This window comes from Buceros rhinoceros, unplaced genomic scaffold (genome assembly GCF_000710305.1).
Source record: "Buceros rhinoceros silvestris isolate BGI_N320 unplaced genomic scaffold, ASM71030v1 scaffold14504, whole genome shotgun sequence".
NCBI classification, from domain to species: Eukaryota; Metazoa; Chordata; class Aves; order Bucerotiformes; family Bucerotidae; genus Buceros; species Buceros rhinoceros.
The window spans coordinates 27460-33678 of NW_010408908.1; positions in this window are offsets into that span (position 1 = coordinate 27460).

Genomic DNA, 6219 nt, shown 5'->3' on the forward strand with positions numbered 1-6219 from the left:
TGCCAGTCAATACCACACATGCATGGTATGGTACAAAATGAATGGGAGGGCCACCGCATCCACTGGGGGAAAACCCTGTCCCCGATTAATGTGCATAGATCTATCTGTTCCTCTTTGAAGTGTTTCCAGTGTGGTGACGGTGTCTCCCCTGTGCAGAAGGAAAGGAAAGAAGGAGGAAAGAATGAGTAGGACTGCTCTGTTCTTACTTTTCAACACAATTCCCGTTTCTTGCTGTGGTTGCTTCTGCATCCAGCTGGTTCTGTTAGCAGAAGCAAAAATTCTGGTCTCCAGAAGTATCTGTAGAGACCTCATACAAGACAAATATTGAATTCCTTTCCTACTTCAGATAAAACATTCAAGAAATTTCCTTGACTTTGGTTCTTCTAACTATTTCTAAGTGTTTCACATGCTTCGTGAGATGGGAAGAGAACCGGATGACCTGTTGCCCGGGAACTATGTACTAAGGCCTGAAAGGGAGAAATACACTACTGCAGACTTAAGAGTTGCTGCCAAATAATCTATATGCTGCTTCTGAATTTCAGGGAATGGGCTGTTGCTGGTAGTTGGCCAAATGTCCCGTATTGCTGGTAGTTCAGTGGAACTTGGGAGATTTTGTGTTGCAGTTCTTTTATACCATCTCCCGTGTCATTTTACATTTCCAAGAAATATCTCACATAAAAATGTGTGATCATGGAAGCAATGCAACTGCAATTGAAAAATGTCTGTTCAGTCAGGATGTATGTAACATTCACCTTTCTTGCATGTAGGTATTATGCTGCAATCCTCAATCATGGCACCATGTATACTTCTGGGTTTTTTTCCCCACATACAATGTTACATCACCCTCTTGACTAGAACACACATTCATGCTGTAGACTTGGTTCTTCCTTGTCCAGAACATCACACCTTCACTTTCACTTATATCAACTCCTTGTACAGTCCTGCCCAAAGGGAATTCTTCACTTGCTGGTGGTGCTATTTCTCATGAGCTTTTCCTGGGTCCGGGAGAAAGAATTACGCCCTGGAGTCACAAGTACAAGTTTTTGTATAAACAATTGGTCCTAATTTCAGAAACTGGTTTTCTCATGGGCTACATGGAAATATGCACTGTATCTTCAGAAGAAGAGTTTGTGATTGATTGAAGAAGCTTTGAAGATGGGAGAAAAATGCAAATAGGTCTTTTCTACTGAAAGCATTCTTAAATTTTAAAAAACTTTCAGAACTGGCACAGTGTACATTTAACATACAAAGGAAGCAATGACCTCTGTGTTTCCTACCGAAAGAAAAACTGCTTACTCTTGTGCATTGATGACATTGTCAAGAACACTCGTCCTTTTAAAATTACTTCCCTGTAAAGCAGCTGGCAATTTAGTATGCCTGTGTATATAGGCAAACAGAGAAGACATTAAGGAATTTTAATGAGCATAACTTTTCTTCTAATCAACCTTACTGGTAAGTACTCATCCTTTTTGATGGTAGTCTTGTATAATGGCTAGCTGCAGACATCTCATACTTAGAAGCAGCTTTAATAAAAAGCAAGCTAAATTTCTGTAACAGCATTTGAGAAGGATAAACATATATAATTCATATGGATTTGTTCATTCACATCTTTTTTTCTCTTTGGAAAAGCTTCACACTCATTCATTACATTAAATATATTTCAGATATTGGTATCTTCATCTCTTGTTGCATTAACAGGAGTACAACGCTTTGAATAGAAATTGAGAAAAGCAAAGCACTTCAATTCAGCTGCTTACATTTGGATTTTTAAGTATGATTTTTGGCATGTTGGTCTGAATACTTTGGCTGAAAGAATTACAGAGGGGCCAAGATTATTGCCCAAAATGTGAAATACAGTCTGTCAAAAGGAAACATCCAGAACCCTGTTTTCCTCTCTGGTTTCTTAAAAGTGTAAGTTACTGGGGAATATACTATTTGATAAATAATAGATTCATGCTGTGACAAAATTCTGTCTTCATGTTTGTGTGCTAATTCATCAACCATCTACAACTGTGATCCTGCCTGGATAGCCCAAAGGAAAGAAATTCTTACGGGCTGTCTCCTAGGTAGAAGAGCAGCCTGTGAGGGAGTCTCAGCTGCTGCTGAAGTGTCATCATAGCTAGAATATGAAGTTCAAGGCCTTGCATCCCTTCGTATATTCTTACATAGCTGGAACTGCTGAGCTGGTACCAGAGACATGCGGTGGGAGCTCTGGGCGGTGGGTGGGTGGGTGATAGACCATGACGTTGCCATTCAGGTATTGTCTCAGAGACCTGGCTGTCATAGCAGAAGAATTGCTTGGACTCAGTCTGTTTTTTGAAGTAGGTGAGCACACATACATCAGCCTCAACTATTAATTTTGACTGGGCAGGTGCAGTGCAGGGACTTGCTTGACCAAAAGTGGAGAAAGACTTACTTGTTTTAAGCTTTGAGTGTGTAATCGAGGTACTTTATGCATGGATTCTATTAATTACAGAATCACAGAAGGACTTTTTCCCTTCAGTCATGAATCATTTTCTTCTAAGAAAGCAAGAAAACAGAGTAAGTGAGAATATACGTAGTTTTTGAAAAGAAAATACTTTTCAGCCTAATGATGCCAATACCACTGCTGGTTCCCTAAACTACACTGAGATCTTTTGCCTACAAAGCCATTTGAAAAGCCAAAATATACAAACCTGCTGTCTCTCGGACCGTTTTTTACAGCCATCCCAATGAAATACTTCTGTGGGTAGGAAAAGATGAGAAAAGTGGAAAGGATTGGTAGGGATTTTTTTCCAAATAAAATTCAAAGTAGTTCTCCTTAATTTTTAGATTTTGTTTTAAATAAAAGCAAAAGTTTACCAAAATCTGGGTTTGATAAAAATAGGCAAAAGTCTATCAAGGGCTGTTAAAAATTAATTTACACCACTATCTTGTTATTTCCCTAAGCTGTATCTTACTGGAAGCTGGGAAGGGGTAACAAAATAGTGCTTTATTCATGGAATTTTCTTACATTGTCCTCTAGACAACTGACATTGGGTGATGGCATAGGAAGCTAACTAGACTTCTGATCTGTTCATAGTGATTTTTAGAATCTGTCTGCATGCTTATACTGAATATCAAGATTGAAATACCAGTCCTGAGGTTCAGTTTTTGGCTATCCCACATACCCTTCTTCCTAGGTACAGAAATCACCCCAGTAGCTCAACTCCACCAAAGTTTACTGCCATCGAGATCTGCCAGCAGTTCTTAATTGTGCGATTACTCCCTCATTGTAAGTCTAAAGGAGTCAAGTTGGAAAAACCCTACTGATAAGCTGTTTAATGTGACCCAGTTTGTCATGAAAAGGATTAAGGGAAGCAATCGCTTGTGCAATCAGATGAGCAAACACTGCAGGCACAAGCATTCGTAAAGCAATGTTGCCAGTGCTAGAAGAGAACCTATGAACACGTGTTCATAGTACTAGGAACCTTCAAGGATTTTTCCTGCTTTGGTGTAAAAATAATGGTTTTTGCATTTTTTTCTTCAAGCATGCTAGCCAGCTTTGTCTATTACAAGACATCTGAAAAGTATGCATTTTTCTTGCTAAAAACAGAAGGTAACCCTCATTTTGGGCAAACTCACAGAAGGGTTTATCCCAAGATTTCTAATGATTTTTTTCATTGCTACTTTCTGTGTAGAAGTCAGTGTCTTGAGTTTGCAGACACTTGGATACTTGCATGATACAGGTTCATACCCTCTCCTTCACTGTGAACCATAGCAGAAATCAGAGACCCAAGATTCAGTCGGCTCTTTTGGCCTAGAGGTGTACAAGAATCCAGCAAGAAAAGGTCTGTGCCTTGTATTTCATTAATTTTGATTCTTACATTGCTAAGTCTTACTCCTGTCCTTTGCGCTGGACAGTAAGAGACCTCCTGGGTCATCCTGTCTAGTTTTTCCTACCTCCAGCAACCACATTGTCTCATACCCTTCAGAAACTAATTAGGCTCCACTCGAAAACAAATTCCATTTCCTGTCACCCCCACTTCTGCTAGTTAAGACTGCATAGCCTGATTCTCACTTGCAAAGCATAACAAAATGTCAAGAGGGTCACAAGTTTAAGTTGTCCTTTGTCAGAGAGCTCCAAAAATCTAGCTCAGATACAGATTATGTATCTTGGGGAGGGTTATGTTAATTATGGTGCTGTAATATCCTCCCCCTGGACAGAAGGAAAGGAGTTAACTGTTGTGACAGAAGTACATGCTTGAAGAATGTTTTCACTTAAGAAATAATTCATCAAAGGCCACACGTCTGGTCTGTAGCATATTCAGTTAAGTGGTTGAGAAATAACTGAAGGCTCCCATCCAACTATCCTCCTTTTATGCACAGTGGTGAGGTTGAGTTAAAACTTCAGCCAGTTACACTGCAATGCACTGGAAATACAAAAAGTTTGATGTTGCTTCAACCATAATAATCCTTATTTGACTGCAGAATATAAATCTGCAATGGCCTGTAAGCCAAAAGCAATCAAAAAAATAATAGGCATTATCTAATTATCACATCTGGGAAGGTAGTAATATTCATGATTTTTTAACAATTTTCTGTGTATCTGTTGATGAATTTTAGGATTTCCAGTAATGCCAGATCACCCTGCGCTACAGACAAGAAAGTCTTTATTTGTTACACCGAGTCTTCCTGGGCATAACATGATGTTTTCATTTGTACGGCTCTGCCACAGAGCTGTGTCTCAGCAGTGCCATGGCTGGTTTGTGGTCCTGTTTTGGTGTCACTACTCTGGGTGTTCCAGGGACAGACATAAAGTCCTTCCTTGGCACCTCCTCTGAGAAGCCCTGCAGCTGAGTAGCTCTCGTGTTGGCTGTTTTTATAATTACATGCTGGCCCTGTGGTCTTTGTTACATTACCTTCTTTTGCTGGCTGTTGAGGTCAGAACATGCAAACTATACTGCCTGCTTTGAGGCTTGCTTTGGCTCTGAAAGCCATGATGTTGAGTATGTGGTATGTGTGACGTGACTGGGTGCCAAGGCAACAGGCATGATGTCATATATCCAGATGATTAATTAATTTCAGGGACACACCAGAAAGAACAGCTGCATTGTGCTAAAGTCCTTAGTCCAGAATTGCTGTCCTCTCCCAGCAAAGAAAATAGAGAAAATGACTGCCTAAGTGCTCAGTGCTCTCCTTTGCTTGTTCTGTTGAGTGGATCCCTTTTCAGGTCATCTACCGTTCCAGTGTGAGAGCATAAATGCATACCTCTGGAGTGCAAAAGTGCTTCTATAAAGAATTTTTATAGCGATTAGTTACTTGCCCTTCACAAATGTGTTTTACTACACAGACCTGCTCTAGAGAGATGTCTTGTGCTTTCTGTCAGCAGCAGGTAAATCTTGTGAGGAAGGAGAAAAAAAGAGCTGCCTTACTGTAGCCTCTTCCCTCCAATAGCTCTTTTAGTCTAGCAGTGTTACTTGCAGTATTCACATCTAGCAAAATGAAATCGGTTTCTATGGCATGGCAGTGGCTAAAGCTTTTTTGTCGTAAATACACTGATAATAATGAACTGCACTTGTTTTTGCATTACATTGTGGTGACTGTCATTCCAGGCATAGCCTGCGGTGCAGTAGTCCCCGACAGCCACCTTCATTTCAGTCCAGGAAGAGACCACGTCCTAATGGAATAAAATGTGACAGCACTTTATATTGTTGAAACTTTAAAATACCATATTAAAAAAACAGTTACTGAACAATTCTGTTTTGCTAGTTTAACTTCCTTCATGCCAGGCTTTTGAAATGTGACATGATGTAAAACTACTATAATGTTAGAAAACATACAGCAGAATCTCAAGTCCAATGCAGATTTTTTTTTTTCTAGTAGGGTGCTCAAAATTAAAATTGTGAAGAAAAAGTATGAAAAAAAAAGATGCTGAGTTTGTTGATTTTACAATATTATTTTAACATCCTTATTTCCAGAAATAAAATTTGAGGGCTTTTTTAATACTTCTTAAATGAGCAACCCTTAAATGTTGGCTTAGCAGCCTCTCTTTGTGGGGCTTGAAATAACATCTGCATGCATACTGAATGTAGGAAAAACACCTACACTGCCTCTCCCACTGCTGCCATCTCCGTGAAGCTACCTGGAATTAAACAGATACGCACTCTAAGGCATTTTTCTGGCAATCTCCTTTATACTTTAGATCTCCAAGGATCCAGCTGAGCAGTTTCCAGGGTTTCTCTTACCTCAGTTGATTTC